The sequence below is a fragment of the Saccopteryx leptura genome, chromosome 2 (assembly GCF_036850995.1).
Source record: "Saccopteryx leptura isolate mSacLep1 chromosome 2, mSacLep1_pri_phased_curated, whole genome shotgun sequence".
NCBI lineage: Eukaryota > Metazoa > Chordata > Mammalia > Chiroptera > Emballonuridae > Saccopteryx > Saccopteryx leptura.
In genome coordinates, this window is record NC_089504.1 from 22,136,751 (window position 1) to 22,149,262 (window position 12,512).

The window sequence follows — 12,512 nt, forward strand, 5'->3', positions numbered from 1 at the left end:
TTTAAATCTATCTTTTTATTTATACATTGGTTGCTCTGCTACTGCCCATCATGAAAGCTGAAACACCCCCTAGTGGGCGGTAGGGACCAGGTTGACTACCACTGGTATAAAACACAATGACGTTTTGCAAGAATATACCGTGAAACCATCAGCACAGTCAGCATAGTGAGTTTCTTCATTGTCCTCTGTAGTTTCCTCTGTGCCTTTAGGGTCCTCCCCTTCCACTGGGCCACCCAAAGCCACAGGCAAACACTGATCCACTTTTTGTGTCTACAGGTTGTATTTTCAAGGGATTTATGTAATTGTAATCATCAGCATGCACCTTGTTGTGTTGTTGTTCTCTGCAGAGGCCATGAGTAGGAACATAGAACAGTGACAGAGTTCAGTGCTCTGAAGCAAAGCCACCATGGCTTTACTAACAAAAGTACTGAACTCAGTATGTGCCGAATACAACACAATAGAGATAGAATTAGCGATTCTGATTATTCAATAGGTGGGACATTTGAGCTACTCCCTAGCCCTTTTTTATCTGCTCTAAAAAAGTTCCCCTTTCTGACTTCCTCATTCTCTTCTCTGCTTCATGACTTCTTCATTCTTGTCCCTGTTTCTATTTATGCACATCAATAAATTCCCATACGGACCTGGGGTCGGGGCTGTCTCATGAAACCTATATAGGGGATTGTGAGGCGGTCTCCCCTACGTTCCATGTAACACTCCATGTGGTCTCTGAGTGCTCATTGTCTTCAAGACAAGTGGTGCCCTGTGTTAGGAAAGAGAACCATGGACAGTTCATCTATTTTCACTCAACCTAATTTAGTTGGTATGCATTCATGTTATGTTTGTGAATTGTGTGCTCCTTTTTAATGTTGGATGATGTTCTCTTGTATGGACAAACCGCCAATTACTTACCCATTTTTTTCAATTTATTGTATTTACATAAATTCTATGTCCTTCTAAATACATCCTCCCCTCCCCCGTGTTCCCCAATACAACCCTTTTGTCCCCTGCCATGTAATAACCTCCTCCTTCCCTCTAGGATTTGCTTTTCTGCTCTCATCCCATCCTATCATCACATCATCCCCTTTCCCACTGTCTGCTTTCCCTCTGGATCCTTTGATCCTGCCTCTTCTCTGTTTCATTCTTCAGTTCATATTGTTTGTCGGATTCCTCAAATGAGTGAGGTCATATGATATTTTTCTGTTTCTGCCTGGCTTATTTCACTTAACATAATTTTTTATTTCCAGGTCCATCCATGTTGTTGCAAAAGGTAAGATTTCCTTCTTTTTCATAGCCCCATACTATTCCATTGTATATCTGTACCACTGCTTTCACCACTGAAAGACACTTGGGCTGTTTCCAGGTCTTTGCTATTGCAAACAATGCTGCCATAAACATGTGGGGTGCGTTTCTCCTCTTTAATCATTGATATGGTGTTCTTGGGATATATTTCTCAAAGTGGGATAGCTAGGTCAAAAGGCAGTTCGAGTTTTAATTTTTTGAGGAATCTCCATACTGTTTTCCACAGTGGCTGCACCAGCCTGCATTCCGACCAGCAGTGCAGGAGGGTTCCCTTTTATCCACATCCTCGCCAGCACCTATCATGTGTTATTTTGTTAGTGAATTCCACTCTGACTGGTGTGAGGTGGTATCTCATTGTGGTTTTAATTTGCATTTCTCTAATCATTAGTGATGTTGAGCATTTTTTCATCAGCCTATTGGTCATCTGTATGTCCTCTTTGGAGAAGTGTCTATTTATTTCCTTTATCCATTTTTTGATTGGATTGTTTATCTTCCTTGTGTTGAGTTTTACAAATTTTTTTATAAATTTGGGTTATTAAGCCCTTATCGGATGTATTGTCAAATATGTTCTCCCATTGTGTGGTTTGCCTTTCATTTTGTTCATATTGTTTTTAGCTGTGAAAAAGCTTTTTAGTTTGATATAGTCCGATTTGTTTATCCTGTTCTTTTTCTTTCCTTGCCAGTGGAGATAAATCAGCAAATATATTGCTGCGAGTGATGTCGGAGAGCATATTCCCTATGTTTTCCTCTAGGATGCTTATGGTTTCATGACATACATTTAAGTCTTTTATCCATTTTGAGTTTATTTTTGTGAGTGGTGTAAGTTGGTGGTCTAGTTTTATTTCTTTGCTGGTAGCTTTTCAATTTTCCCAACACCATTTGTTAAAGAGACAGGCTTTACTCCATTTTATGTTACTACCACCCTTGTCAAATATCAATTGTTCATAAAGGCAGGGGTCCCCAACCCCATGGTCGTAGACCGATACCAGTCCGTGGGCCATTTGGTACCGGTCCGCAGAGAAAGAATATATAACTTACATTATTTCTGTTTTATTTATATTTAAGTCTGAAAGAAGTTTTATTTTTTAAAAATGACTAGATTCCCTCTGTTACATCTGTCTAAGACTCACTCTTGATGCTTGTCTCGTAAGTTCGACAATTATATTTTAAAATACCACAGTTTTTATGCCAGTCATATAATTTTATTTTGTGCGTTTATCCGTCCCACCCTAAAGACTGGTCTGTGAAAATATTTTCTGACATTAAACTGGTCCATGGCCCAAAAACGTGTATGCCTGTTCTGATGCCAGTACCAAGCTGTTTTGAGTACGACGGCCTCATAGTATGACTTCACATCAGGAAGTGTAACACCACCCACTTTATTCTTCTTTTCCAACATTGCTGAGGCTATTCGTGTTCTTTTTTGGTTCCATATAAATTTTTCTATTATTTGTTCTATTTCTTTGAAGTGTGTCATTGGTATTTTAATAGAAATTGCACTGAATTTATAAATTGCTTTGGGTAATATGGACATTTTAATAATGTTTATTCTCCCAAACCATGAACACAATATATGCTTCCACTTGTTTGTATCTTCCTTGATTTCTTTTTTTTTTCCACAGAGACACAGAGAGTCAGAGAGAGGGATAGACATGGACAGATAGACGGGAATGGACAGAGATGAGAGGCATCAATCATCAGTTTTTCGTTGTGACACCTTAGTTGTTCATTCATTGCTCTCTCATATGTGCCTTGACTACAGGTCTTAAGCAGACTGAGTAACCCCTTGCTCGAGCCAGTGACCTTGGTGAGCTTTTGCTCAAACCAGATAAGCCCACGCTCAAGCTGGCAACCTCAGGATCTCGAAACTGGGTCTTCCGATTCCCAGTCCAACACTCTATCCACTGCACCACCACCAGGTCAGGCCTCCTTGATTTCTTTTATCAATGTTATAATGTTCTTGTTTTTTAATAAATTTTTATTAATTTTAATGGGGTAACATCAATAAATCAGGGTACATATGTTCAAAGAAATCATGTCCAGATTATCTTGTCATTCAATTATGTTGCATACCCATCACCCAAAGTCAGATTGTCCTCCGTCACCTTCTATCTAGTTTTCTTTGTGCCCCTCCCACTCCCCCGTCCCCTCTTCTTCCCTCTACCCTCCCCCACCCAGTAACCACCACACTCTTGTCCATGCCTCTTAGTCTCATTTTTATGTCCCACCTATGTATGGAATCATGCAGTTCTTGTTTTTTTCGGATTTACTTATTTCACTCCGTAATATGTTATCAAGATACAAACATTTTGTTGTAAATGATCTAATGTCATCATTTCTTATGTCTGAGTAGTATTCCATAGTGTATATGTGCCACATCTTCTTTTTTTTTTAATAAATAAATTTTTATTTTAATGGGGTGACATCAATAAATCAGGGTACATATATTCAAAGAAAACATTTCCAGGTTATCTTGTCATTTAGTTCTGTTGCATACCCATCACCCAAAGAGAGATCGTTCTCCGTCACCCTCTATCCAGTTTTCTTTGTACCCCTCCCCCTCCCCCTCTCCCTGCTCCCCTTCCCCCACGCCCCATAACCACCCCTCTCTTGTTCATTTCTCTTAGTCTTGTTTTTATGTCCCACCAATGTATGGAATCCTGCAGTTCTTGTTTTTTTCTGATTCACTTATTTCACTCCGCATAATGTTATCAAGATTCCACCATTCTGCTGTAAGTGATCCGATGTCATCATTTCTTCTAGCTGAATAGTATACCATGGTGTATATGTGTCCCATCTTCTTCATCCAGTCTTCTAATTTTTTTTACAGTGATTAAAAGCCTTTAAGTAAACTCTTGGCCAATACAGCAAGAATCCATAAAAGAGTAGTGTCCTTAAGATGTTCACCAAGTCCAAGTTGGCCCCAACACCATGCCAACTTCCTGAAAAATGCAACCCAACCACAGTTCAGTCTGTTAGGAGCTGTCACAGGGAGCAGGAGTCCAGGAACAGTCCACATCCAGGAAAAGTCCTCATGCACTGGAATTGTTGTCACCATTCTATACTTTGCAGCTCATGTCCAAGTCCCAATGACCGCTGCTTCTAGCTGGTAATGATTCGGGTAGACTGGAAAAGCCATTTGCAGCATGCGTGGATATGGAGCTTCTGTTCTCCTCTGCCTGGAGAGATGAGACCAGGTTGCTTTTCCCTGGAGCTCTGCGACTGTTGTGCCACATCTTCTTTATCCAGTCTTCTATTGAATGGCTTTTTGGTTGTTTCCATGTCTTGGCCACTGTGAACAATGTTGCAATGAACATGGGGGCTACATGTGTCTTTACGTATCAATGTTTCTGAGTTTTGGGGGTATATACCCAGTGGAGGAATTGCTGGGTCATAAAGTAGTTCTATTTTCAGTTTTTTTGAGGAACTACCATACTTTCTTCCACAATGGTTGTACTAATTTACATTCCCACCAACAGTGAATGAGGGTTCCTTTTTCTCCACAGCCTCTCCAACATTTGCTATTACCTGTCTTGTTGATGATAGCTAATCTAACAGGTGTGAGGTGGTATCTCATTGTAGTTTTGATTTGCATTTCTCTAATAACTAATGAAGATGAGCATCTTTTCATATATCTGTTGGCCATTTGTATTTCTTCCTGGGAGAAGTGGCTGTTCATCTCCTCTTCCCATTTTTTATTGGATTGTTTGTTTGTTTGTTGTTGAGTTTTATGAGTTCTTTGTATATTTTGGATATTAGGTCCTTATCTGAGCTGTTGTTTGAAAATATCATTTTTCATTTAGTTGGCTGTCTGTTTATTTTGTTGTTGGTTTCTCTTGCTGAGCAAAAACTTCTTAGTCTGATGTAGTCCCATTCATTTATCTTTGCCTTCACTTTTCTTGCCTTTGGAGTCAAATTCATAAGATGCTCTTCAAAACCAAGATCCATGAGTTTAGTACCTATGTCTTTTTCTATGTACTTTATTGTTTCAGGTCTTATATTTAGGTCTTTGATCCATTTTGAATTAATTTAGTACAAGGGGACAAACTGTAGTCCAGTTTCATTCTTTTGCATGTGGCTTTCCAGTTTTCCCAGCACCATTTGTTGAAGAGGCTTTCTTTTCTCCATTGTGTGTTGTTGGCCCCTTTATCAAAAATTATTTGACCATATATATTTTTATTTCTGGACTTTCTATTCTATTCCATTGGTCTGAGTGTCTATTTTTCTGCCAATATCATGCTGTTTTGATTGTCATGGCTCTATAACACAGTGTGTCCGTAAAGTCATGGTGCACTTTTGACCGGTCACAGGAAAGCAACAGAAGACGATAGAAATGTGAAATCTGCACCAAATAAAAGGAAAACTCTCCCAGTTTCATGCCTATTCAGTGCAGTTTGATGTGAGCTCATGCACAGAATTTGTAGGGCTCCTTAGGTAGCTATCCTGTATAGCCTCTACAGACTCGTCACTGACTGATGGCCTACCAGAACAGGGTTTCTCCGTCAAACTGCTGGTTTCCTTCAACTGCTTATACCACCGAGTGCTTATTCCTATGTGGTGGTGCTTTGTTTAAACACGCTGATATTCACGTTGCACTTTGGTCACAGATTTGAATTTAGAGAGCAACAGACCCACTGAACTTTCCTCTGTACTGTCCACATCTCAACTAGCACGGCCGTGGGCTGCTCTGCTGTATACACGGTGTTACTTCATCATCTGTGCATACACACATGGTGCCACATCATCGCACAGAAACTGGGAGGGTTTTCCTTTTATTTGGTGCAGATTTCATATTTCTATCATCTTTTATTGCTTTCCTGTGACCGGTCAAAAGTGCACCATGACTTGAAGGACACATTGTATAGTTTGAAGTCAGGTATTGTAATGCCCCAGCTTCATTCTTTTTCATTAGGATTGCTTTGGCTATTCGGAGTTTTTTGTATTTCCATATAAATTGGATAATTTTTTTGTTCCATTTCTTTTAAAAATGTCATTGGAATTTTGATGGGAATTGCATTAAATTTGTATCATATATTGCTTTGGGTAATATGGCCATTTTGATTATATTTATTCTTCCTAACCAAGAACAAGGAATATTTTTTATCTCATTGTATCTTTGTCGATTTCCCTTAAAAATGCTTTGCAGTTTTCATTGTATAGGTCCTTTACATTCTTTGTTAGGTTTATTCTTGGGTATTTTATATTTTTTGTTGCAATCATGAAGGGTATTATTTTTTTGAGTTCATTTCTAATGTTTCATTGTTGGCATATAGAAAGGCTATGGACTTTTGTATATTAATTTTGTATCCTGGGACCTCACTGTATTGATTTATTGTTTCTACTAATCTTTTTGTGGAGTCTTTGGGGTGTTTGATGTATAGGGTCATATCATCTGCAAAAAGTGATATCTTTACTTCTTCTTTTCTGATATGGATGCCTTTTATTTCTTTATTTTGTCTGATTGCTCTGGCTAGAACTTCTAGACCACGTTAAATAAGAGTGGAGAGAGTGGAAAGCCCTGTCTTGTTCCTGATTTAAGGGGGAAAGTCCTCAGTTTTATGCCATTTAATATGATGTTAGCTGATGGTTTATGATATATGGCCTTTTTTTTTTACAGGGAAAGAGAGAGAGTCAGAGAGAGGGATAGATAGGGACAGACAGAAATGGAGAGAGATGAGCAGAATCAATCATCAGTTTTTTGTTGCGACACCTTAGTTTTTCATTGATTGCTTTTTCACATGTGCCTTGACCAGGGGCCTTCAGCAGACCGAGTAACTCCTTGCTGGAGCCAGCGACCTTGGGTCCTAGCTGGTGAGCTTTTTGCTCAAGCCAGATGAGCCCTCATTCAAGCTGGCAAACTTGGGGTCTCAAACCTGGGTCCTTCCACATCCCAGTCTGATGCTCTATCCACTGCACCACAACTTGGTCTGGCTCACCTATGGCCTTTATAATGTTGAGGTATTTTCCTTCTATACTCATTTTGTTGAGTGTCATAAAAATAAAATTGTGTTGTATTTTATCGAATGACTTTTCTGCATCTATCCATAAAATTATGTGGGTTTTGTCCTTTGTTTTTTTGATATGGTGTATTACGTTAACCGGTTTACGTATGTTCAACCATCCTTGAGATAACGGGATGAATCCCACTTGATCATGATGTATTATTTTTTAATATGTGGTTGTATTTGATTTTCTAGTATTTTGTTTAGTATTTTAGCATCTGTATTCATTAGAGATATTGGTCTGTAGTATTCCTTCTTTGTGCTGTCCTTGCCAGGTTTCTGTATGAGGGCTATGTTGGCTTCATAAAATGTGTTTGGAATTATTGCTTCTTCTTCAATTTTTTGGAAGACTTTGAGTAGAATAGGAACCAAGTCTTCTTTGAATATTTGATAAAATACACTAGCATAACTGTCTGGGCCTAGACTTTTATTTTTGGGGAGGTTTTTAATAGTTTTTTCTATTTCCCCCTGCTACTTGGTCTTTTTAGGCTTTCTGCTTCTTCATGACTTAGTCTAGCAAGGTTGTATTGTTCTAGGAATTTATCCATTTCTCCTAGATTGTTGAATTTGGTGGCATATACTTTTTCGTAGTATTCTACGATAATTTTTTGTATATCTATGATGTCTGTGGTGATTTCTCCTATTTCATTTTCGATTTTGTTTATATAAGTCCTTTCCGTTTTTTCCTTGGTGAGTCTGGCCAAAGGTTTGTCAATTTTGTTGATCTTTTCAAAGAACCAGCTCCTTGTTTTATTAATTTTTTTCTATAGTTTTTCTATTCTCTATTTCATTTATTTCTGCTCTGATTTTTATTATTTTCTTTCTTTGGGTTTTGGGTTGTCTTTGTTCTTATATTTCTAGTTCCTTGAGGTGTGAAGTTAAATGATTTACGTGGGCGCTCTCTTGTTTGTTTATATAGGCCTGAAGTGATATGAACTTCCCTCTTATTACTGTTTTTGCTGTATCCCAGAGATACTGATGTGTCGTATTTTCATTTTCTTTTGTCTGTATATATCTTTTGATCTCTACACTTATTTCTTCTTTGTCCCATTCATTTTTTAAAAGTATGTTGTATAGTTTCCACATTTTTGTGCATTTTTTTCCTCTTTTTTGCAGTTGAATTCTAGTTTGAAGTCTTTATGATCAGTAAATATGCTTGGTAAAATTTCAATTTTTCTGAATTTGCTGATGTTATTTTTGTGGCCCAACATATGGTCAATACTTGAGAATGTTCCATGTACACTAGAGAAAAAAGTATATTCTGTTGCTTTGGGATGAAATGTCCTGTAGATGTCCATCATATCCAGGTGCTCTAGTGTTTCGTTTAAGGCCAATATATCTTTATTGATTTTCTGTTTAAATGAACAATCTAAAGCCGTCAGCAGTGTATTGAGGTCTCCAAGTATGATTGTATTTTTGTCAGTTTTTGTTTTAAGTAAATAAGTAGCTGCCTTATATATTTTGGTATTCCTTGGTTTGGTACATATATATTAAAAATTGTTATGTCTTCATGATTCAGTGTCCTCTTAATCATTATGAAATGACCATTTTTGTCTCTGAGTACATTTGCTATCTTGTAGTCAGCATTGTTAGATATGAGTATTGCTACACTTGCCTTTTATTGGATGTTATTTGCTGGGAGTATTGTTTTCAAGCCTTTCACTTTGAATTTGTTTTTATCCGTGTTGCTTAGATGTGTTTCTTGTAAGCAGTATACAGTTGGATTTTCTTTTTTAATCCATTCTGCTACTCTGTGTCTTTTTATTGGTGAGTTTAATCCATTTATATTTAGTGTAATTATTGACACTTGTGGGTTCCCTATTGCCATTTTATACATTGCTTTCTGTTAGTTTTGTATCTTGTTTGATTCTATTCTTTTGTTTATCTATCATTTGTTTTTGTTTGGTTGTATTCTATACTTCTTTCCTCTGTTGCTACCTTTTTTAAGTCATGTGCTTCTGTGGTGGTTTTTTCAAGGGTGGTTACCATTAAGTAATGAAAAGCGTACATGCCATGTTCATTGTAGTACACTATCTTATGAGTGCTTCTGCACTCCATCATCCATTACTACTATTAATCACCATCCGCTCCACCTTTTTTGTTGTTTGTTTTTGTTGTCACAGTTTAAATTTGGTTTTATTGTGTTTTTGGTGGAGCTTTTACTTGTGATTTTGTTTTGTTTTGTTCTTTGTATCTGGTTGGAAAACTCCCTTTAGTATTTCCTGGAGTGGGATTTTTCTGATGATAAATTCCCTCATCATTTCTGTATCTGTGAATGTTTTTATTTCTCCTTTGTATTTGAAGGATAACTTTGATGGGTATAGTATTCTTGGCTAAAAGTTTCTCTCTTTCAGGACTTTAAATATTAGGGTCCATGATCTTCTAACTTGTAAAGTTTCTCCTGAGAAATCCGATGATAATCTAATAGGTCTTCCATTATATGTTGTATTCTTTTTTTTCCTTGTTGCTTTGATAATTTTTTCTTTGTCATTGGTTTTGCCAATTTCATTATGATGTGCCTTGGAGTAGGTTTGCTGGGGTTAAGAAAACTCGCTCTTCTATTTGCTTCTTGAATTTGAGGCTTTAGTTCTTTCCACAGTCTTGGGAAGTTCTTGTCTATTATTTGTTTGAATGTGTTCTCCATCCCATTTTCTCTCTCTTCTCCCTCTGATATACCTATATTCTTATGTTAGTCTTTTTGATGGAGTCAGACAATTCCTGTAGGACTTTCTCATTTTTGTAAATTTTTGAGAGAGCTCTTCTCTCTGTTGTGCCTCCAGTTGCTTGTCTTCCATTTCACTAATCCTACCTTCTATCTGGCCTGTTCTATTAGCTAAGCTTGTTAACTCATTTTTCAGGTCATTAATTGAGTTTTTCATCTTTGTTTCATTTGCTTTTATAGTTTTAATTTCCTTGATAAAATATTCTTTCTGTTTGTTGAGTTGTTTTATGAGCTCTATAAAATGTCTTTCTGTGTCTTCTTGTATATCTCTGAGTATTTTTAGGATTTTATTTTAAATTCTCTGATGTTTAGCTCCACAGTTTCCAATATATTAAATTTTTTCTCCATACATTTTTCGTCATCTATCTGTGCTACATCTCTGTCTTTTGTATCCATAATATTCAATTTCCATATCTTAATGGCATCTGAGGGTGGTTTTGTTGATAGCATTAATGAGAATTAATAAAGATAAAAAGAAAAAAAATGAAAAAATATGAAAAAAAGAAAATTCATTATTTCCCTTTTTTTTCTTCTTCTCCTCTCCCCTCCTCCTTGAAAAAATATCGTGATGAACTGTAAATTATATTGTGCTAAGTGGAACAAAAACTACCTATAATGGAGGGCCTGAGTTGGGGAGAAGTGATACAGAATCAAAAAAGGAGGTAGGGACGCACAAAATGCAAAAAAGGAAAGAATTTGGGTCAACAATAAAATGATTTGCTTGTAAGTGATGATCAACTAAGAGATATAATAAGAGGGATAAAAAAATGAAACAGGAAAAAGGAAAAAATTTACTATTGTATGAAGTGAAGCAAAAACTAGATAGAATGGAGAGCCGTGGATGGGAGGAATGCTAATGAGTTCAAAACCGAAGTAAAAGCACCCAAACTTCCACAAAGAAAAAATTTGAGTCCCAAATATGAAGAAACTAATAGAGAATGAGAAAAAGAAAAAGGAAAAGTAGAAAAAAAACAAAGAGAGAGAGAGTTAAGGGTTTTGGAGTGTAACCCTCATAGAGAGAAAGGAAGAAGAAAAAAAAGTAAATGGGAAATATAACAACTATGGGTAGTGGAGTTCAAGAAGAGGGAAGAATAAGATGAGCAGAGAATAAAAGGACCAAGGTGGAAGAAAAAATAATAATAATAAAAACAAGAAGATGAAAGAAACAAAAAAATGAAAAAAGTTATAAAGTCTGTGGATTTTTTTTATTTTGAGAGGTTACTTCTTCCTTTTTCTTTCCTCTCCCTCTTCCTGGTCAGTGACTCTGTACCCCAGGCTCTGCCCCTGTGGCATGCTTAGGTAGAGATTTGCAGTTAACAACTCTTTATGGCAATGTCATATATTAGGTTTCAGTCTCATTGGTAGTCAAGGCTTATTAGCATTTGCAGGCTCGGGCAATGAGAGAGTCTGTTTTCCCAGAGAATCTCTCTAGTCTCTCTTTCCTGAATTAACATCCTGTTGATCCAGCTATGAGGTTGCCCTTGCCTCTGCCTAAAGAGTAAGAGGCTCAAAGAGCTGGAAAATTCCCACTCTATCCCCACTCAAAAAATGGCTCTGGGTAAGGCTATGTTAGTCAGAGCCAGCAGTGTAATCAGGTGAGGCTGGAAGCCAATTGCTCTCAAGGTACCTTTCTATGAGCTCCAGGCATGTGCAATATGCCTCAGCTCTCTGTGGCCCGCTCTACGCAGGCTTTTGCACTTTGTAACCTGTTTTGACTGGGAAGAAGATGCCCTAGTCGCTGCCTACAGAACAGGAGGTCTTAAAAGCTGCCAAGTCCCACTTTTTAATGTATAGCCCTAAGTATGAAAGCTCTGCCAATCAGAAGTTGCCCACACCCCTATATGCATAGCAAGAGGCACTAAAAAATATCACACCTCTTTTCTTAGATTGCTGAACTGAGTGAGATTTTGACAGTTAGAGCCGTGTAGTTCAGTTGGGAGGTGAGCAGACTGTGGGTAAAGCTAATTTCAGCTATTGGATCCGCAGATCTGCTCCAGAGACAGAGTGCAATCTGCTTGCATGCCCCTTGCCCTAATGCTTTCATATTTTTTCTTCCTGAGGATGTTAGCTTGAATGGCTGGGTAAAGCGTCTCAACACCCCGAAGAAGTTTGGGCTTAGGGAAGTACACTTTTGCGCACTCCCCGCACACCGCTGTTCAGGGTGCAGGAACCACACTGAGAATCTGGTCACAATGCATGCAAAGGACACTGACACTGCCCTTCTGTCCAGAAACAAAAGCACCCATTCCCAGGGCTCAAGTAGTACCCTCTTGCACACTATCCATGCTCGCTGTCCAGGATATCGAGGCCAATGACAGCTGCTGCTTGCCCGTCTTTGCCAGAGTTCTGCGCGGGCGTTAGGTCGCATTGGCTGAGTCACGCAGGCACACTCTTTCCTTGGCTTGGATGTCTGTGCCGCAGCATGGCTTCCTCCACACCCTCAGCCCCCACTCTTTCTCACTTCCAAGTTAAATCAGCCCTTGCATAGG